The 22,664-nt window shown below is 40.8% G+C and overlaps 1 protein-coding gene across 1 annotated transcript in view; it reads left to right on the top strand.

Moving 5' to 3' along the window:
• mgmt (O-6-methylguanine-DNA methyltransferase) overlaps positions 1-22,664 on the top strand; it is a 418,441-nt gene that overhangs the window by 242,097 nt on the left and 153,680 nt on the right. The window lies entirely within an intron of this gene.

Raw genomic sequence — 22,664 nt, 5'->3', positions numbered from 1 at the left:
ACCACCATTATTTATGGAGTAGGCCAAGGAGCTGTCCTTGGCTCTCTCTGTTAAATGTTTTCACTTGAATTATTGGTGGGTGCGGAGATAACAAGCACTTGTGCTACCTCCCCATCCATTCTTTCCACCCTTCCGCTACATCACCTTTGACGTGATCTCCCATCGCATCAGTGGTGAGAAGACCATAACTTGAATTCCTTTTCCATCTCCTTTCTTGTTTCAGTGCCTGTTCTGATTCCACTTGGTCTCAACTCGGCTATCCTCAACTTTTTTTTACCAGTTTCCACGAAACGAGCTGAGATTTGTACCCCATATCCTCTCTGTCAGAAACCATAACTAGTTCCGCTGCTGCAAGGTTGTTCACCTTTGCCCTTCTGCTGCTGAAAATTGCGTACCATGCCTTAGTTATAGTCAGACACAGCGATTTGGTTGCTGGTCCTATTCACTTCCCATTCCCTGCCCTCTGTAACATTCAGTCCTTCTATAATACAGCAGCTTATATTCTCCCCCAACCAGAATTCCATTCACCCTTTGCTCCTGTTCTCACAGGCTTCCAATTCCCAAACACTCCATTTAAAAATGTAATGTTCAGACTTCTGCATGGTGTGTCTCTAACCACATTCTACCCAATAACTTTCACAAATGTCCCTGGAGGAGGAATTTGAAATTCATTAAACACAGGGGTCAAAGTACTGCAGCCATTTAGAGATTCATAAAACTTTAATAGGGCAATGCTAGAAGTGCGACTTTATAGTGACCAGAAATTAAACTCTGATCTCAATATAGATTACTCACACTCTCCAAGCTTTGATTGTCCACACTGTCACCATGAACAACTCTGTTCCATTCATTTCCTTCCTGATAAAATTGTGTTTTTATGGGAGCCTTAGAAGTCCTCGCTACACTTGACTCTTCATGATGTCGCTGACTTTTGCTGATGTCATCCCTGGCTCTTTTTCCAATGCTCCGGCGTTGCTTCCCATTCTTATCCAGAAGTGGGAAACTTAATCAATTTTACTGCCAATTTCTATCCTTCCCTCATTTCCCCATAATCCATTTTTGGCTCTGCCCATCCTTTGCTTCTTTATGTCCATTTCTGGAGCTCATCTTACAGCAAATATTTATTAGAGCCAGCAACTTCCAGAGCTGAGTAGACAACGCTTGTTAAGACTCCGTTTCATTTGCCCAGTTCCTCTCTGTCTTTGAGTCTTTTGTGTTGATGTCATCTATTGTTGTCAGCGCTTCTGGTAGGCCTTTCTTTTTCAAGGACTTCTTAACAACCCCCACCCCTGGAGGGGAGGAGTCCTTGAAAAGGACATTTCTCATCACTGTTCTCATACGTTCCACTCCCTTCCAGGGAGGAGTTTCCCTTGTCCGTTGTCTCCAGTCCACTGGGCTCCACGTTAAATAGACAATCCACCAAAATTTCCAGAACATCAACTGAAATGCTATCACCAGAAACGTTTACCCCTTCCCCCATTTTCTCGCATGCAGAAGAAATTGCTCCCTCCATTTCACTTATTGATCTCTGCAAATGCCCATTTCTTCCCAAAGCATCTTTCAATACAACTGCACAAGAGTTAGACATTCCCTTTTGTTCTTTCCATTCTTCCATACTCTTTCTTTGCACCTTAAAACTTTTTCATCTCCACTTTTTATGAATTACTGATGAAACTGAAAAGTTGAGTTCATTGTCATATGCACGAGTGTATGTATGTACCGGTACAATGAAAACCCCTTACTTGCAGCAGCATCTCAGGTACAGAGCAGCACGTGAAAACAGAATTCGCAAAATAAACAAAAATAAAACGGTGTTTAGTGCTGAGTGATCAAAATGGTGATAGTGTTGCTAAACTCTTCTGCTTAGGTTATGCCAGCTGGTTCACAAACTGAATGTTGAAGTGACGTAGCTATTCCTAGACTGGAAAACATAGGAGCAGAATTAGGCCACTTGGCCCATCGAGTCTGCTCCGCCATTCTATCATGGTTGATTTGTTATCCCTCTTAGAGCGATTTTTGGGTTTAGGATATATACATTTAGCAATTGACTGAGTCTACCAGTCTTCACATCTGAATATGGATTTAATTTGGAGTGCAGCTCTCAACAGTGGGTTCTAGTGAATCCCAGACCAAACAATGCCGATTAAAATTAACTTGGATGTCTGTGATGTGGATGTGAATCAGGAGGTGTGAAGGTTGTATGTAGTTTCAAAGAAAGCATTGTCCGTGTTCTGTAAATATGGAATTGTCCTTTGATGTTTGGCACATAAAATATCAAACCCCACACTGAGCTAGCAGACCTTTCGACCGAAAGCGTCTTCATATGATGTCTGCTGTACATTGTTTTGTCAAATAAAGAAGCTGCTTTGTATCTACCTGTAATTTTCTCCGGTGACTTCATTCACACAGGAACAACCCCATTCTCTTGCCTTCTCCCCCTAACCTTTGATGCCCTGACTAACCAAGAACCTATCAACCTCTGCTTTAAATATACTCAATGACTTGGTCTCCATAACCATCCCGTTGCAATGAATTTCACAGATTTGCCACCCTCTGGCTAAAGAAATTCCTTCTAATCTATGTTCTAAATGGTCATTCTCTATCTCCACAGATGCTGCCTGATATGCTGATTATTTCTCGCATTTTCTATTTTTTTGCTGCTTAATAGTTTAAACATTTTGAGATTAGATAGCCATACTTTACCACAGTGCAGTGATGTGCTTGGAATTTACAGTGATATTGTTCCTAGCAAGGTACAATATGTGTGGAAGATGGAAATGGAGGAGCTGTATCTGTCTCCTTTCAGAGAAATTGGGAGAAGTACATAAAGGTTACCTTGCCCCAGCAAAGTTATGCTTCTACTCATTGGAAGTATACTGATTTATTGCTGCATTTTAAATGGGACATCAGCTATCAAATTTTACTATCCTAGTTATCTAGTTTTACTACCCATCCATTTAGAATATAGGTTTGAATAATAAACAGAAAAAAAAGTTCTGAGAGATTTCTGACCTTAACTGATAATATCTAAAACATTAAGCACAATCCCAGTCTGTTCTCCGAGATAAATTGAAGTATTCCATGGCACTCTGGGAACTAAAATATGAGGTTCTTTATTTCAGCCATTTATTATCTACAGAGCCCTGAAAAAGTATTTGGCCTCCATAACTATTTTCACAATTTACTGTCTCATTTTCTAAATTTAAAATATATTGAAGTCAAATTTATTTTGAGCTGATCTACAAAACATTGTGCATCATGGCAAATCAAAAGAAATTTTCCGAAACCTGTCAACCATTTACTAAAAATTAAAAACCAAAATTGTTAGGTTGAAAAAGTATTCATCCCCGTTGTAATTACTATGCTAACTTTCCTCAGGTGCAATACTGTATATTACCTTCCTAGCTCACCCAAATTGTTGATGTAGAGAATTGGAGGATCATCTGTTTTCAATGAAATCCAACAGTGTGGTAGAGAAAAACAAAGGAACATTTAAGACAAGTCAGGGAAATTATAATAGAAAAGCACAGATCTGGGGAAGGGTCCAAGACCATCTCAAAGGCACTGAACATACCTTCGAGCTCAGTGTAGTCCATCTGAAAAAGTGGAAAAAATATGAGACCACAGCCACAATGACTAGGTCAGGCCACCTCTCCAGACGTAGTCACCGGAGAAGAATGGCACTTGTAAGAGAGGCTACTGTGATGCCAACAGTCACACTGAGTGAGCTGCAGAAGCCAAAGGCTGCAGTTGGAGATGAAGTTCATGGCTCTACAATCTCTAAGGCCTTGCAAATAAAGGGTATTTATGGAAGAGTGGCAAGGAAGAAGCCCTGGCTTAAAAAAAACTTCTCCTTGCATGTAAAGACTTTGCAAAGTGTCACTCAGAAGATACTGTAAAGATGCTGAAGTGGTCTTGTGGTTGGATGAGGCTAAAGTGGAACTTTCTGCCTCAACACTAAGCATTACATGTAGCGTAAATCTATACTGCACATCAGCCAGGTAACATTATCCCCACTGTAAAGTATAGTGGAGGTAGCATCACGCTATGGGAGGGTTGTAAATCTAGCCAGCTCCATCTTGGGTACTAGCCTACAAAGTACCCAGGACATCTTCAGGGAGCAGTGTCTCAGAAAGGCAGTGTTCATTACCAAGGACCTCCAGCATCCAGGGCATGCCTTCTCACTGTTACCATCAGGTAGCAGTTACAGAAGCTGGGAGGCACACGGTCAACGATTTAGGAACAGCTTCTTACCCTCTGCCATCTGATTCCTAAATAGACATCGAGTCCTTGGAGACTACCTCACTTTTTTTGATATACAGTGTTTCTGTTTTTTGCACGTTTTTTAATCTGTTCAATATACGTATACTGTAATTGATTTACTTGTTTGTTTATTATTGTTATTTTAATTTAATTTATTTTGTTCTTTTCTATATTATGTATTACATTGAACTGCTGCTGCTAAGTTAACAAATTTCACATTGCATGCCAGTGATAATAAAGCTGATTCTGATTCTGATTCTGCGGATGCTTTACAGCAGCAAGGACTGGAAGTCTGGTCAGGATTAATAGGCAGGTGAATGCTGTTAAATACAGAGAGATCCTGGATAAAAACCTGCTAGACTCTGCCAGAAAGCTTAAACTGGCAAGATGTTCATCTTTCAGCAGGACAATGACCCAAACCACACTGCCAGAGCAACCATGGAGTGGCTTCAAATGAAGAAAATTGATGTCTTTACGTGGCCCAGTCAGAGTCCTGACCTTAACCCGATCGAAAATTTCTGGCAATAGCTCAAGATTGCTGTACACCGCTGCTCCCCAACTAACCTGGCACTGCTTGAGCAATTTTGCAAGGAGGAATAGGCAAATCTTGCTGTATCACATTGTGTAAAACTAACAGAGACTTATCCAAAAACACTACTGTCTGTAATAGCTTTGACAGGTGGTACAATTAAGTACTGAACAAAGGGGGGGTGAATTCTTTTGGAATTGCTGACATTTCAGTTTTTGAATTTTTAGTTTTTTATGCTTTACATAAAAAACTGCCCTGTTTTTTTTGGGCTCTACTGTGAAAATGGAGCATGTGATTCACAAATAAAAATTCTCAGTTAAATTGATCAAAATCCATGATTGTAAAACTCATTTATACGAGCAAAGGGTTGGTGACTGAGTACTCTTACAAGGCACTGTATATTGATAATCTAGATGATAACGTGGTAAATTGGAGCAGAAAATATGCGGATAACACAAAGGTTGGGGGCATAGCAGACAGTAAGGAAGACTATCAAAGCTTGTCTTGTGATCTGGACTAGTTGGAAAGATGGGCTGAGAAGTGGCTAATGGAATTTAATGCAAACAAGTATTCCTCCTTGCAAAATTGCCCAAGCAGTGCTAGGTTAGTTGGGGAGCAGCGGTGTGCAGTAATCTTGAGCTACTGCCAGAAATTTTCGATTGGGTTGTCAGGACTCTGACTGGGTCACTTAAAGACATCAATTTTCTTCATTTGAAGCCACTCCATGGTCGCTCTGGCAGTGTGGTTACACTTTTGGAGGACCAACCAGGGTAGAACTTGCATGGTGAGCGGTAGGGCACTAAGGAGCTCAGTAAAACAGGGATCTGGGAATACAGATCCGTAATTCCTTGAAAGTAGCATCACAAGTAGGTAGGGTCAGAAATGAGTTGAAAATACACTTGGACTAAGATATTAACTGTCCTGTGCTATCACCAGTGGGATCATCAGTTGATCTTCCACCTGTCTTCAGGAGTTCCAGCCTGCTTATGATCAAGACTCCCTCGAGGTAGTGGGCCAGCAGTGCTAAAGCACCACCTCCCACTGGTGAGCTTAAAAACTTGGCATCTGCCTCTATCAGAGTTGTTGGTCACTTCCATCCAACAGATAGTCTGCTCTTTAGGTGTCTATGCAACTACTGAAGGGTTTGCAAAGGATGTATACACTGTCTGACTACACCTCTGGATGTTCTTAGTCCACACCCATGATGATCCTGTCTCTGCTGCGTCAGCTACAGCCCTGCTGGTTGTCTTGATCTCTCTTCTGGTGAAGCCAAGGTCATGCAGCCACTTCTGGAAAGTGAATACAATAAAGAGAGCTGTGGGCACATTGGCCTTCATAAGTCAAACTGTTGAGTACAGAAGTTGGGATGTTATGTTGAGGTTGTACAGGACGTTGGTGAGGCCTAATTTGGCGTATTGTGTGCAGTTCTGGTCAGCTACCTAATGGAAAGATATCAATAAGATTGAAGAAGTGCAGAGCAAATTTACAAGGATGTTGCCGGGACTTGAGGATCTGAGTTATAGGGAAACTTTGAATGGGCTTGGACTTCATTCTCTGGAGTATAGGAGAATGAGGGGAGATGTGATAGCGGTATACAAAGTTATGTTGGGTATATATAGGGTAAATGCAAGCAGGCATTTTCCAGTTGAGATTGAATGAGACTAGTACTAGAGGTAATAGGTTAAGGGTGAAAGGTGAAATGTTTAAGGGCAACTTGAAGGGGAACCTCTTCCCGCACAGGGTGGTGAGAGTATGGAACAAACTGCCAGCGCAACTGGTGAATTCGTGCTTCGTTTCAATATTTAAGGGAAATTTGGATAGGCACATGGATGAAAGGGGTATGGAGGGCGATAGTCCTCGTGCAGGTTGACGGGACTAGGCAGATTAATAGTTTGCCATGGATAGATGGGCCAAAGGGCCTGTTTCTGTGCTGTAGTGTTCTCTGTCTCTCTGACTCTGTTCTTTTTTTTGTATTGTGACAAACTTTAATCCTTCAACAAGCATCACTGAAACATGTTATTTGGTAATTGATTTCATTGCATAATGCCGCCTTCCCTCTGCTTTTTGGCTACTATAGTTCCCCTATTACAGACAAGCTTTACTGGCTGCAGCATACTTTGGAACCTACTAAGGAGCAGTGGAAGGAGCTAGACAAATGCAAATTCTTTCTGCATCACAGAAAGATTAAACTAATTTATAATAACCTTTCCTTGACAAATAATATACAGCAACAATTAGTATTGCTAAAATGTTTTGTTCAAATATACTGATTAAGTCAAGAGCATTATTCAAAACCACATTACAAATATGAATAATGAGGCAGTCCTTTTGAGAACTTGTTAGCTGTTTATATGAATAATGATTGTTTTTTATTCTCAGTATAAATTAAAGAAATCAGTGCAACTGCTGTATCCAATTAGAATCTGTTGAAAGGTATTAAGACTGCTTGTCATTTCTTCCTAGGTTGCCTGTCCTAATATACTAACCGATTGTTAGGGTAGGAGATCGTGACTAAAGTCACGCCAATCTTGCTATCAAAGTTGTCACCGAGAAAGTTGAAAAGTTCAACCTTCTTCCTTGTTTTTTTTTAGCTTTTCTATGAACTTGTACACTGAAATTATCCTAACTGGTTCTAATTATGGCTGTAATTATGCAGTGATTATCTACCTACACAGAGAAGTACAGGAAGGGAAAATGAGTTGCAAACAGCCAGTCCTTGTCAGTTTTAATGTCAGTCAGAAAGTTGTTCAAAGTTGCAGATGCAGGTGAATACTAAGAGCTGAAAGCAACTACACTGTTTAATCTCATGAGCTGACAGTAATGAGTTTGCATCTTTAGTTCCTCAAATGGCTGCATGCCTTGGAAAGCATTTTTTTCTTATTAACTCAAGCATTTTAATTTTTTTTCACTTATTGGGCCATATCATGCCAACTAAACTCCCTCATCTCCCCACCTTCAACTCCATCCAACAGGTTCATCATCCCATGGTCATCCACCTGTCTAACGCTTGCTTTGTCTGGATGGGGAGAGCTGATCTTGGCAGCATGGTCGCAATGGAAAATGAACCATGGTTGGCATAGTGGGGATTCTCTGGCAGTCTATCCATTTGATGTTGGGGTTGTGCTGGCTGCAAAAACGTGCATTCAATATTCTTGTATTTTGCTGATACTATTTTATTATTTATTATGGAGATACATAATCGGCCCTTCCAGCCCTTCGGCTGCTCTGCCCAGCAATCCCCCAATTTATTCCTAGCCTAATCACGGGACAATTTACAATGACCGATTAACCTACCATCCAGTACATCTTTAGACCAAGGGAGGAAACAAAAACCGGAAGAAATCCACGTAGTCACAGGGAGAACGTACAAGGGCCTTACAGGCAGAGATGGGAATTGAACCCAGGTCGCCTGTACTGTAAAGCATTGTGCTAACCACAATGCTACCATGCTGCCCTACACCAAGGAGTCCTTTGTGTTTTCTTAGGAAAGTTAACAAGCAGATGCAGAAAATAACTTGGAACACAAATGGATCAGAGGCAGTTGAAGGATGTATGGAGTGTGGGGGGAAAGGAAGCCATACTACCACTGAACAGGAAGCCGATGAGTCCACACCCAGAGTGCTGCCTACTCTTGAGAGGATGTTCCTCCTTGTGGGGGTATTTAGAATGAGCCTCAGAATTTGTGGTTGCACCATTAGGATGCAGGTAAGGAGGAATTACATCTGTGTACCATGAATCTCTGAGAGCTAGGAAGGCTGAGTCAGTGAATATTTTAATAGCCAAAATATGCATGTTTATGTATGCTTGGTTGAGTAGCCTTTATCCCAGGGGTCCCCAACCTATTTTGCACTGCGGACCAGCTTAATATTGACAATATTCTTGGGGACCACCTGACCCGGGGGGGTGGTGGGGGGGTGTAGGGTTGCCAATGGATGAGAGTAGCAGTCAAATACGTTGAGCTTACCCCGGGAAAGACTACCATGACCATGAAGCCTTGCGCGGGCACCAGTGCACATGCGTGACTTGCGCATGTGTGTACGTGCCATTTTTTTCTACAATTCGCTTTGGCGATTCTGTTCGGGGCGGGGCGGGTGGTGTTAATCATGACCGGAATATAGGTAATAAGCGGCAAATACACTCAATTTCGTTGCTAAAAGGGTTTATCTAACGAATTTAATATTAAACACACAGCGCATATTTTCCTCGCATGAATATAGTGATTAGTCAATTATAAGTCACTTATAAGTCAATAGCATCATAACATTTTAAGTAAAGTTTGGATATTAAACACACAGCACATATTTTCCCCGTATGAACATGTAAAATCATTGCAACACACCAATATCGCTGAATCAGTGGGAGCCCTGGGCTTGTTTCCCTGCAACAACACGGTCCTGTCGAGGGGTGATAGGAGACAGCGATACTCGAAGGGGGTTCCTTATGTCCAGTCTATTCTGCAATTTAGTTTAAGTTGCATTCATTGCAGAAAACCCCATATCGCAGAGATATGATGTTGGAAATGGAAGCAACGTTTTCAGTGCTTTCGTGGCTATCTCAGGATATTCAGCCTTGACTTTGATCCAGAATGCCGGCAGGGATGTTATGTCAAACATACTTTTCAGCCCACCGTCATTTGCAAGCTGGAGGAGTTGATCTTCTTCCCGCGCTGATATGGATGACGCGTGCATAATGACCTCGCGTGCTTTCAAACTCAACAGTGCGCGTGACACGGAATGAGGAAAGGTGCAGCTGACTCATATCAACAAATCATATTGTTTCCTCGCGGCCTGGTAGCACATGCTTTGCGGCCCAGTACCGGTCCGCAGCCCGGTTGTTGGGGACCGCTGCCTTATCCAAAATGCTTGGAGCAAGAGATCTTTTGGATTTTGGATGCTTCCAGCTTTTGGAATATACAATGAGATAGCTGGGGATCGGCATCATTTCTTACTCTAAATGTAAGCTTTCTTTGTCTTACACTTGTTCATCACACATATATACATATGCACCCATTCAGTGTGGTCAGCTTTGATCTTGGCTAACTCATCGATGAATTTCTCTGCTGCTTTGTGATTAGCAGATGCGTTATCACCACAAAGCTTTAAAATTTTAATGCCTTTTCTTAAATTTCTGCAGTCAACCTGCTGAATAGTCACAATTACCTTCAATTTTCAGTTCGCCGTGATAGATCTTTGCTTGTATCATTATCAGCATATCCATAAGCCGCAAATTTTTACTCTGATGCTGACAAATCCATTCTTTCAATACATGTTCAAGATCATTTTTTCACTTTACGCAATTTTTTTCTCTTTTTCATTAAGATCTGCTCATTCCCTATGTGAGGTTACCTCTCAGAACTATCTGTGGTGCGTAGAGGTCTGCACACCTCTTGGGAACCTCCTCGGTGCCTTTTTTAGATTTTGGAATTTTGGAAGAAGGGTACTGCAACTGTACTTCTCCGTGGATTGTCACCTTGTCGCGGTGGAGAAGCTTGTGCGGTCCTGAGAGCGATGCCGTCCGGAGCTATGCTCCTGGTAGGGTCACCCATGGCGGTAAGGTTGAGGGTGAGGTCCCTGACAAAGAACAATCCAACCAGGACCTCAACAGTGGAACAGGCGGACGAAGTTACTTCGAACTCAACAGTGGTGAAGGCGGATGAAGGCTGCAACAAATCCATCAGCTCCAATCGTCGTGGTTTCCATGCCATTGGAATCAGTTGGTTAATTTGTGAAGTATCGTGTGCTTCTTGGAGTGCAACATCAAGTACACGTTAAACAAATACACGCACAGGCGTCTTTGCTCTGTACAGAATGAAGACCATCATCCTTGACCTCGAGGGATAGCCACATCGACGACTCCACCTGTGTAAGGAAACTGAGGATTATGAAAAACAGGAGTTAAAACTGAAATCTCATCATTAATTATTAAATTGTGAAGCACATTTGAAAACTATATGACCAACTGCTTCTCCTAATTCTTAAGTAGTATCAGCTAATAAAACATAAAACTCATAAATCATTTAAAAAAACATAAATCAAAATAATAATTTTGAAAAAATAAGAAGTACAGCTTTCCTGTTGCCTCCTAAATCTGCCTTGCATTCTCTATTGTAATGGATGGAATGCCAGACTCCACACCAGACCTAACTTCACACAGGATCCGAGGGGCGACTTGTACTGCTGGGAAATTTCAGCAAGATTGGGTGTCACCATGGGACACCAAATGGAGTCAAACAGTAGAGCAAGTTGACTGAATCAGACTTCCAAACCCTTTGGTGAGTCTTGAACTTCCACACCTGATACCTCAAAGCTACAGTCTGTCATTTACAATAGATTTGACTTTGACATTTCAGACCAGAGCCACAGGCAAGAATCAGCAAAATACGGCCCAATAATTTGTTACAAACCTTAGTTCAGGAGTGATTGCATTAATGATTGACCCAAAATGAGCAGAGTATAACCAAAAAGAAGTATTTGCAGCTTTCAAATAGTTTCCTTTTTGTATAGGTGACTGTTAATTACTTACATTTTGATTCATTGTTTCTCAGGAACTTCATGATTGGTAGTTTTCATTCCTGCTTGCTGTTTGATTGATAGACTCTCCAGCTGCTCCGCTGTGATTTGTTGTTGTTTTCTGAAGAAGAGATTTGAGCCAATTGAGTCCAAATGTGACAAGTCAATTTGTAAGTGTCAAGGACAAAAGTATGTACTGGCAGAATGTGCACAGTTAAGCCTTCATTCTTGTTTTAAAGTGATTAAGCAAACATTCTTATTTTTATTTGCTGGTTAAGAACAAAGGTTGTAAAACCATGGATGAGGGTATACAAGACCTGACATTCATGAGAAAGGCGCATTGAAATAGAATTAGTTCATGTCATCATTAATAACCATAAATTTAAATCAGCAGAAATTCAGTATACATGCTTCTTCCATGTTTCAGTATATCTATAATATACTATAATGTATTGATAGAGAATGCTTTGTATTGCATATAATATATTCAAAGCATTCTAAGTACACTTATTATCAAAGTATATATGCAGTACTGTATACAACCCTGCAATTTGCCTTCTCCACAGACAGCCACAAAACAAAGAAAACCAAGAAAAAAAAGTGGAGCCCACTCAAAGAAAAAAAACATCAAACCTCCCCAACGCAAAAAACAAATCAAGCAAATGGCAACAAGAACATCAACCCCCCCCCCGCAAAAAACAAATAATCACACAAACAGCAGCAAGAACTTCAACCTCGTCCCCACACGAACAGCATCAAGAAAGAGCAAGCGAAAATACAGAATATAAAACACAAAAATGAAAGAGTCCATATTCAGTTCAGCTCAGTGTTCATTATCTGTAGGATGCCCTGATTCAAAGACACCTAAAATAGCAAAATAACAGAGAAAGGAATGACAAGGAACTACACAATGAATGATCTAAACACAAATGTTAGCGTTCCTTTAGGTGGCACTGTGAGTGTACCATCACATGACTCTTCACCTTACATGGCATACTCTTACTTCTGAATTTATTTGGCACAAAACAATGGATAACTGAATTTTTAAACATTAAATTTTATCTTATTCTCTTCCTAAAGTTTCTTGTACAATAGCTTTTTTAAATTATTTTATCATAGTTCAGTTGGCATGGAGGTTTTGGACCACTTTTATTGAAATGAGGAAGCAAATCAAACTTGAGTTTTGAACAGACTGATGACTACAGTTGAGTTATATTGTCACGCTCTGGCCACTATCACAGAATACACAACTTGAAGAGAATGTCTGTTATAATCTGATTGATATACTAATGACATTTTTGAGTCATTCACACAATGTCCTGAAACTTCTGATACAGTGTGTTTTTTCACAAATTAGCTTCTTTTTTTTCATCTTTGCCTCCAGAGACTTAAGATAGTGACCATCAGGAAGATCTATTGAAATGTTAACAAGTATTATGAAACTCACCGTGCTGACAGTCAAAGCTCATCCGAATGCCCCCAAAGTCAGGTTTTCCATGTATCTCTTGAAAGAGTTACTGCTTCAAACTGCATAGATGTCTTTCACCAAACATTCCCATCCTGATCCTTGTGATACAGAGGTCTTTGATCACTGCATCACATCATCCACCTCCGCAAGATACTTGCCATCCTTATACCTCACAACGACTTCCTGCATAGAACAGAATTCTGCTTCTTTGACAGCCTTCCTTCTCCATTGAATAGCTTTCTGTGCTTCAGTTTTCTACGCTTGTTGGCCTGGATTTTACTTCGTTAACACTCGTGTATCCAGTCAGCTATCTTTCCCATAGCTTGTTCTTCTCCGTCCTGCTGACATTAGATTTCTTCCTTCAGCAAACTTTTGCCCTTCATCTGTTTAATGTCTTGTGCTTGAACCCCTACAATCTCCACGACTCAAGTATGTTCCATCATACTTAACCTCCTTCCAAATTCTCATCGCTATGTTTTAATTAATACAGCATATCTTCACAGACCAAGGTTTGGAACAAAATAGCTATTTCATTAGCATAATCTAGGGCCTAATTCCTATTTAAGACAAAGGTCAGCAAAATCTATTTATTGCATAAACCAGTAAGATGACTCCTGATGCTTTAGACACACTATGTATCTTCACTATTATATTCCCTCCCATCTGTGACCAAGAAATGCGCAATGTGAGATCCAATATAAAGATGAAGAATCTAAAATGACACTTGATAAATAATTGGATAAATAATTGGAACTTGGGCTCAGACATGAATGAAACCTTTCGCTCCAGAGGAGACTGAAGTAAGTAAAATGGAGCCAATTGAGGTATATGGCATGATCCTGGGAATTTCTGCTGAGATGACGCCAGCGAACAACACAACCAATGGTGACATCCTGCAGACAGTTCACAAAACTGCTTTAATTTCTTCTTTCAAATGTGATTCTATTATGAAGCTACATGCAATTGAAACCTGCGATTTACATTTTGATGGTTAGTTTTTGAGCTGATTGAGAAATTTGGTGCTTTGCTGACTCCGAGAGAGTCTGGTGAGGTTGGGAGCAGAGTGTGCAGTCTGGAGGCCTGGAAACGGGGCACAAAATCATGGTCAGCTCCATTGCTTCTCTCTGAGGCATCAGAAAAGTTTGAGGTCAATGAAGACGAGAATGGAAGATGGGTGGGTGTTCAATGTCATCTGCCTGCATTTGATCGGTCTTCCTTTCCCTCGCTCTCGCTATTTGCTGTCGGAGGGAAGTGCAGTAGTCTTGGGCTCCATTTTGCCAGGATTGATCAGTGAGGTTTGTGGCTGTAGACTTGTTTTGAGGGACTTTGAGGTTCATGGTGCATGTGTTTCTGGATTCTGGTTACTTTATATTCTGGAGTATAAGCCAACCCCCCCCCCCATTTTCAAGGTTAAAAAAGTGACTTTTTCATGTTCCCTTTGTATAAGCTGACCCCTTTTGTAGAGGTTTTTGATTTAACCAGAAAAGATCGTAAGATCTCATACGCCGGTACTCAGCTTTGCCGGATCCGGAACCTGGAAATTTTGTGAACCAGTACCTGCTAAGAAAACAGGCCTACACATTGTACAGCGTTATAAGCGAATTCTTAATAAATAAATCAGGGAGGGAAATTTTGGATTAGGTCTCCAATGGTAAAGAATCCTCTGGAATGTAACCCCCGTGAAATCATTTAGCGCCCATTGTAATCTCGTTAAAGCATAACACAGGGTGGCAGGATCAGTACGTGTACTTAGTATTGAGTTTGCAACCGCCATGTACATAAGGTTAAAACGAATGTGATGTGATGCTGGCTTCAAGCTGAAGGTTGTTGATTTTGGTGAAGGAACGAATAGTTCTGCAGCTGCTAAGAAGTTTAGTGTAAACGAGAAACAAGTGAGACAGTGGAGAAAGGCAGAGGACACGCTGAGGGAAATGCCAAAGACGAAATGTGCAAGCTGCGGGAAAACATGCCAGTGGCCAGAACTGGAAGAAAAAGTTTTAGAGTGGGTGAATCACCAGCGATCGCCTGGATACATTGTTACCAGAGAAATGATTTGAATTCAAGCGTTGAAATAGGACGAAAAACACCATGAGGTCAGCGAAAATTTCAAAGCTGCGTGAAGTTGGTGCACCCGATTTATGAATAGACATGATCTTGTGTTGGGACAAAAAACAAAGATTGCTCAGAAAATTTCTGCGGGGTGTTGTTGTTTACGTCCAAAAATGCTGCTGGATGGACGAAGCGGGTTGCTTGAAGTGGTTTAAAGAGGTGTGGCGTCGACCTCTCGAAGATTTTGGGAAGGAAAAGTCGCTACTTGTCTGGGACATGTTCAAAGCGCACTTGTCAGGTGAGACAAAAGCAGCATTGAAAGCTGAAAATACGGACATTGCAGTCATGCCCGGTGATTTGATTTCCGTGCTCCAGTCACCAGATGTGAGTTTAAACAAACCATTCAAAGAATTCATGCATTGACAGTGGAACGAATTTGACTCAAAAACAGCCAATAAATACAACCTGTCTTCCGTGTACTCATTTTCACAAAGTTGGCACCCTCTGTATAAGCCGACCCCCTAATTTTAGGACCAAATTTAGGGCCAAATTCTCGTCTTATACGCTGGAATTTACGGTACTCTTTTTTTTGCTGTCTTTCAGTGGCTTAGTCAACTAATGTGTAAAAGAAAACAATACTAGCAAATATCAATAAATAAATAATAAAGAACATAAGCTGCAGTATTCTAGAAAGTGAATGCAAAGCATGTGGAATCAGTTCGGAGTTGAAGTAAGTGAAGTTATCCACACCGGTACAGGAGTCCTCCCCACCACTGAGCACATCTACAGAGTGTTTTTGCAGGAAAGCAGCATTCCTGATCCAGGACCCCCACCACCTGCATCATGCCCTGTTCTCACTGCTGCCATCAGGATGTAGGTACAGGAGCCGCAGGACTCACACCACCAGGTTTATGAACAGTTAATACCCCTCAACCATCAGGCTCTTGTACCAAAGGGGGATAACTTCTCTCAACTTCACTTGCCTCATCACTGAACTGTTCCCATAACCTATGGACTCACTTTCAGGGACTCTTCATCTCATATTCTTGATATTTATTCCTTATTTATTTGTATTTCTTTATTATGTATTTTTGTTATTTCTCAGTTCAAGCTGGTAAAACCTGAGGTACGGGCAGAGCCAAGCACACTCATTTCTCAATTGCGAGGAACTTACAGACTATTCTAGTTCTGTTTGATATTGTGGGTTTCTGGAAATTTACATAATTATTGCCGTGTTGCCTCTAATTATTTGATGGTATTGTGAAGTGGACCTAGCTGGTGGCGTAGTGGCATCAGTGCCGGACTTCGGGTGGAAAGGTCCCGAGTTCGAATCCAGCCAGCTCCCCTGCATGCTTTCCTTCTGCGCTGGGTTACAAGCTGGTGATCTCTTTGGAAGCAACCCGGCAGAAGGCAATGGCAAACCATTTGCTGTAGCTTGCCTCGTACACAGTTCCCCACTATGTCAGAGAGGCGTGGAGGGAAATCGCTAACCGGAGAAACTCCGGATGCGACATACCTTTCCTTTCCTATTGTGAAGTGACATTAGATTGATGATACCAGTTGTAGATATTACTGTTGGGACATTGTATACCCTGTCATGTTCCATAGTCTTTCAATTTCCTATTTTAATTCAGAATATTTCAGATTCTATAATGTGTTGGATTGTATCTGGTTTCTCTTGGCATTTTCTACATTTATCATTTTGAATTTGTTGGTCTTTTATTATGTAGTTTTGATCATTTATTTGTGTTAACCACCTGGTTCTGTATTGCCATAAGGAACCCCTCTGCCTTTGGGAAGAGGTCTTCAACTCTGAACCAGGTGTTCGATGCTTCCTTTTCGGCATCTGGTCTTCTCACATCATGGGGATCACGTTCTTCCATTGGTCAACTTTTTTCTGCAGTGCTAATTTCTTTTCTCTGGGTTGTGCTTTCACTTTAGTGATGTGCTCTTCCTATCAGAATTGCACATGTTTGTATGGAGTGCTAAATCTTGTTTTTGTTGATGAAAATATATTTTCAACAGGTTTACCTGCTCATTGATGAAAATATATCCTTAGAAGTTTTATCTGACTGTTGTGTAAATTTTTTATGTCTGTTGTGCTCTTCCTCCTTCTGTCCTTGGTAGTGTTAATCTAAGTGCTTTCGTGTGTACATGGTATTTGCTAAAATTTGTCATTTCAGTTTTTATTTTTCTTTGTAAATTTTCTAGATCAGATTTGGACCAAGATATTATGGCACATAAATATGTTAATATGGGTACAGTGAAAATGTTTATTGCTTCTGTTATATTTTCACTATTGAACTCTGGCAAATTTTCCTTTTATCGCACCGTGATCTATTTTCTTCGCTTATGATATCCCAGATTTGTATATGTTTCATATTCATCCGTCAATTGTTTTGTAACCTGCTGCTCTGGTTTATACTCCACTAGCTCTATTGCATCTTTCTTTATGTTTAATGTTCTGCACTTATCTAGTCCAAAGTTCATGTTTATATCTCTTGAATTAATTGCTTTAGCCTTACTGATGAAGGACTGTATAATTTCAAATCATCCATGTAGAGAAGGTGTTTCAAGATTGTAATTAATTTGGACGTTTCTGATTTGATACCCTATTTTCATCTGATTCTCTAAATTAGAGAGTGGGTTTAGAGAGTCACACTGGAATATGCCATTATTATTATTATTATTTTTATTTCTTTCTTTTTGTATTTGCACAGATTGTTGTCTGTTGTCTCTTGGACATGTGTGCCCAGCTAGTGTGCTCTTTCATTGATTCTCTTATGGTTATTTTAGTTACTGAGTATGCCTGCAAGAAAAATCTCAGGGTTGTATTTAGTGACCTATATATACTTTGATAATAAGTTTACCTTGAACTGTTGAACTTTGATAACTGTTCCTGAACCTGGTGGTGTGGGACCCAAGGTTTCTGAACCTCATCCCCGATGGCAGCAGCAAGAAAAGAGCATGGCTTGTTTGGTGGGGGTCCTTAATGATGGACGCTGTTTTCCTGTGGCAACGTTCATTGTAGATGTGTTCAATGGTGGGGAGGGCTTTTCCTATGATGGACTGGGATATCCACCACTTTTTGTAGAAAGTTCCTGTTTAGGTCATTGGTATTTCCATACGAGGAAGAATGTTGGAAACATCACCTGGTCAACTAGCATCCGTGCAGGTAAAGGGATGGTCAGAACCCTCATCAAGTCTGCTCAGCACCTAGAGCTGTGATGTGGCATTGCAAAGTTTCCAAAACAACTTGAACATGTGTACTTGAAGCTGAACATCCCAGGTGACAAATATTCCAAAAGCATGATTAGAGCAATGGAAAACATTCATTTAATCCTAGTATCTACAAAATCTCACATAACCACCTTGTTCACAAAAATGCCCCAAATGGCTAGAATTCCAGCATTTAAATTGGGGCACCATGGTTGGGGCCTTCCCCACCATTGAACACATCTACAATGAACGTTGCCACAGGAAAGCATCGTCCATCATTAAGGACCCCCACCAAACAGGCCATGCTCTCTTCTTGCTGCTGCCATCGGGGATGAGGTTCAGAAACCCTGGGTCCCACACCACCAGGTTCAGGAACAGTTATCAAAGTTCAAAAGTTCAAGGTAAATTTATTATCAAAGTATATATAGGTCATTTAGCATGATGTTATTACAGTTCAGGGCATCGGAGTTGAAAGTTCAATTCCAGCGTCCTCTGTAAGGAAATTTGCACGTTCTTCTCGTGAGCACATTGGTTTCCTCCACTTGCACTGGTTTCCTCCCACAGTCTAAGGCTGTACCAGTTAGTAAGTCAATTGATCATTGTAAATTGTTTATTTATTTTATTGATTTTTTTTCTTATGCGATTCAGCATGGAGTAGGTCCTTCCAGCTCTTCGAACCACACCGCCCCAGCAACCCCCGATTAACCCTAACCTGATCACGGGACAATTTACAATGACCAATTTACTTACCTGGTATGTCTTTGGATTTTGGGAGGAAACTAGATGACCCAGAGAAAACCTATGCATTCCATAGGGAGAATGTACAGAGACTCATTATAGAAGAATCCTCTGAAACACTCCGAGCTGGAATAGCATCATGCTAACCACTACATTGTGATTAATCAGGGGCTAAATAGGTGGGTTGCTGGGCAGCATGGCCTATTGGTCCAGAAAGGTCTATTCTGCACTCTATCTCTAAATAGATCAGAGAGATTCTGTGACAATCTGTTCATCATTAAAATAGATCATTTGCAGCAATTACACAACTGAATCTTGATCATTTCCAACATTCCAGAAAAAGAAAGCGAATGCCAGCAAACTGTACAAGGAAAGTATCCTTGTGTTCCAGCAAAAATAAATGATCACAGGATTGCCAAGGATTACACTTGTCCCCACAAATGTAGTCAATACAGTACGGCAGGTCACACGATGAAAGGTAGCGTATAGGTAGTAAATGGAGCCTGGCTCAGGTGAAGCAAAGTCTACTGGAGACAGATGATCCAACAGTGTGTTGTTAGCAGAAATGTTTTCTGTAGGCCACTGTATATCATCCATAGTATGCAGGTTTGGCTATATCTGATGGCAGTTGGTAGGAGTGGGGAAAATAAAATGTGATTAGTGTAAATGGATGCTTGATGGGCAGTGTGGTATATCACTCTGTGTCTACTAAAGTCGCTATTGAGATTCTGTAGTTGTTCTATAGGACTCTGACTAATGAGAAGAACTGTGTTTCAGAGAATTGCTGCTCTCTGTAATATAAGAAAACACGCACTGCTGGAGTTAGTTCTGGGGTATAAGGTGAATTGAGTATGAAACATTGAGATACGAGTATCATACTATTGTTATCAATTGGAAAAGAGCAACATGTAAATGCTCTTGATTAAAAGAGTGTCTTAATTGGAACAGTGCCAATTTCAGTAACTTAAAAATAGGAACTACCTCCTCCTCTGCTCTCCTATGAGATTACTTCTTCAGCCCTTTACCTTTTCCACCTATCACCTCCCAGCTTCTCACTTCTATCTCCCACCTATCACCTTCGAGTTTGTACTCCTTCCCTTCCACCAAAGTTCTTATTCTGGCTTTTCCCCCTTCCTTTCCAGTCCCGATAAGGTCTCAGCCTGAACCGTCAACACTTCATTCCTCTCCATAATTGCTGCCTGGTGTGCTGAGTTCCTCCAGTATTTTGTGTGTATTACTCTGGGTTTCCAACATCTGCAGAATCACTTGGATTTGAAAGGTGAAACATGGATGACTTTATAAATAAGGCAGTTTCAGTATAATCTAATATATTCTTAGTGAGAAGAAAGGTGTGGTAACCTGAGCCTGACCAGAGCCCCCCCCCCCCGATGCAAATAGAGAAAGGAACTTAAAATTGCCATAAAACATGATGTATGATAGACACCAGTTTGATATCATGAAGGAAAGTCCAGTCAAGCATATAAATGTTACAAGAATTACCCCTTGTAATATTAATCAGGGAGGCACAGAGAGAATCTGTAAATACCAGTAAGTACCTTCATCGTCTCAATGGATGAATACATGAACTTACACAACCAAATACATGTGTGCACTCCAACTAAGTTTTCCTGACCTTCAATGAACATTCAAAGAAGAAAAATATAATACCAGTTAAAAAGGAGTTTCTGCTGCTGACCACATGTTCCTCGTAGATCCGTTTCAAATCTCCACCTGTCCGTGGGGCACCTCACATCCGCGATAGTTGGTTTCCTACAGAGTTACTGCTGCCAGCACTGTCTGTATCTTGTTTTACAGCGGTTGGCACCCAGCTTAATGGTGCATTACCGCCACCCTCTGCTCCAGAATGTGCACTAGACATACATTCTAAATCCCTTCACCCAATCGCGCGTGTGCGCGCGCGCGCACACACACACACACACACACACACACACACACAAAACATATATATACACAAACCTACACTTAACCCTCCTATCTTTGACCATCCTAGTATCCTATTCCTGTTTATTCGTCATATTCTATAAAAAACCCCTGTACCCCTTAGAAATGCTAAAAATACTCGGACTTGTGCTCTCTCACCCATGCCCAGCAACCCTTTTAATGTGAATTCCTGCATCCCCAACTCCCTTAATTTATTTCTCATCATCTCTCTCTGTATCCCATTCTTCCTGCAACACAAAACTACATGTTCTACTGACTCCTCTTCCTGACATTCCTCACACAATCCTGTCTGGTGTTTCCCTATCATTTTCAATGTCTTGTTTAATGCACAATGCCCCAGCCTTAACCTAGTCCACACAATTTCCTCTCTTCTGTTTCCATTACCTACCCTAGTAACTGCAACTCTCTTTTGTATTTGATATAAATGCCTCCCTTTTTCCCAGATATCACACTTAACTTCTGCTTTACTGATACTAATGTGCATTTCCACATTTTCTTTCTTTAACGCCCTCTTTGCCAACTCATCCACCCTCTCATTCCCCTTCACCCCTACATGTGCTGGAACCCATAGAAATTTTACCTGACCTCCCTGATTTGCAATTCTTGTAACTAACTGAAGGACTTCATAAAGTACATCCTGCCGACTGTTTGTGTGAAAAGACCTTAAACTTGCTAGAACTGAGGATGAATCTGAACATATCAATGTTTTGGCTTGTCTGGCTTTCTGCACCCATTGCAACACAACCAACACTGCCAGCATCTCCACTGTAAACACCCCTAACTTATTAGATGTTCTTCTGCTGATTCCAATTTCTTTTGCTGGTATTACCACCCCAAACCCTGTCACTCCTGTTTCAGGTTCCTTCACACCATCCGTATAAATGTGAGTATAATCACTAGACTTTTCCATCACATGACAGTTAAATGCATTTACCAAATCTGTTTTATATCTTTCTTTCCTTTTTACCTCTAACAAATGCCAGTCTATGTCAGGCCATACAAGCTTCCATGGAGCTACAACCGGATAAACTACTGAAGGACTTATTCTCAGATCAAATACTCCACATTCTTTCGCGATATCATTCCCTACCCGACTAAAGGTATCCCTCTGAAACCTCCCATTTTCCCAGCACTCCTGCAACACTCCTTTAGTAGGGCTGCTGCCAGCACACTTAAATCATTCCTTACCAATATTCATTCCTTACCAATTCAAATGTTACATTCTAGTGTCATTGGCTGCAGGTCATGTGTCTGACCTTTAACACCTTTTTATTGGCTCTGCTCCAAGCCAGCACCCATTTATTGCCCTCTTCTCAGCAAGTGACAATCGCTAATTTATGGCCCTTTGTTCTCAATCAGCAACCATCTTGTATCACACAGAAACAGACTCAGACCTGAACAGTCAAAAACCTGAGGCATCATTATGTCTTTAAAACACTGATCAACTTAAGCTCACAAAATGGAGAACATAGTACCTTCATAAAATGGCAACCTCCATCCCCAAGCACATGGCATGAATAAAGACAATTGGTCTGTCTACTTCCACTGTCCTTGATTCATTTGAATTCACTGATTTGTCGACTGTAAGTTCTTTCTGGCCAACATAAGGATCCTGAGGAGATTTTGAAAAGAAGGAAAGGAAGAGAGAATATGACAGTAAATTGACATCAAATGAGATCAAGATAGTTCCTGAATGTTCTACCAGTTGTTATTTGAACACAAAGAGGGGAGAGGCCAAATTGAAGATTTAAGTATAGAGGCAGAGTTATTAATTTTACACCTCTCCATTATTCTTTACAAATAAGTTAGTGCTGCATAGGTCAAAGTAAAAGAAATGGCAATTAAAATAATGTTATGCTAATATTTGATATGGGAGAGGAATGAATGTTATACTTAGGATAGATAATATCTCGTCCCATTGGACTAT

The sequence above is a fragment of the Mobula hypostoma genome, chromosome 19 (genome assembly GCF_963921235.1).
Source record: "Mobula hypostoma chromosome 19, sMobHyp1.1, whole genome shotgun sequence".
NCBI lineage: Eukaryota > Metazoa > Chordata > Chondrichthyes > Myliobatiformes > Myliobatidae > Mobula > Mobula hypostoma.
Note: the sequence above shows the minus strand (reverse complement) of the source record. Positions and strands in the feature narration are given on the sequence as shown.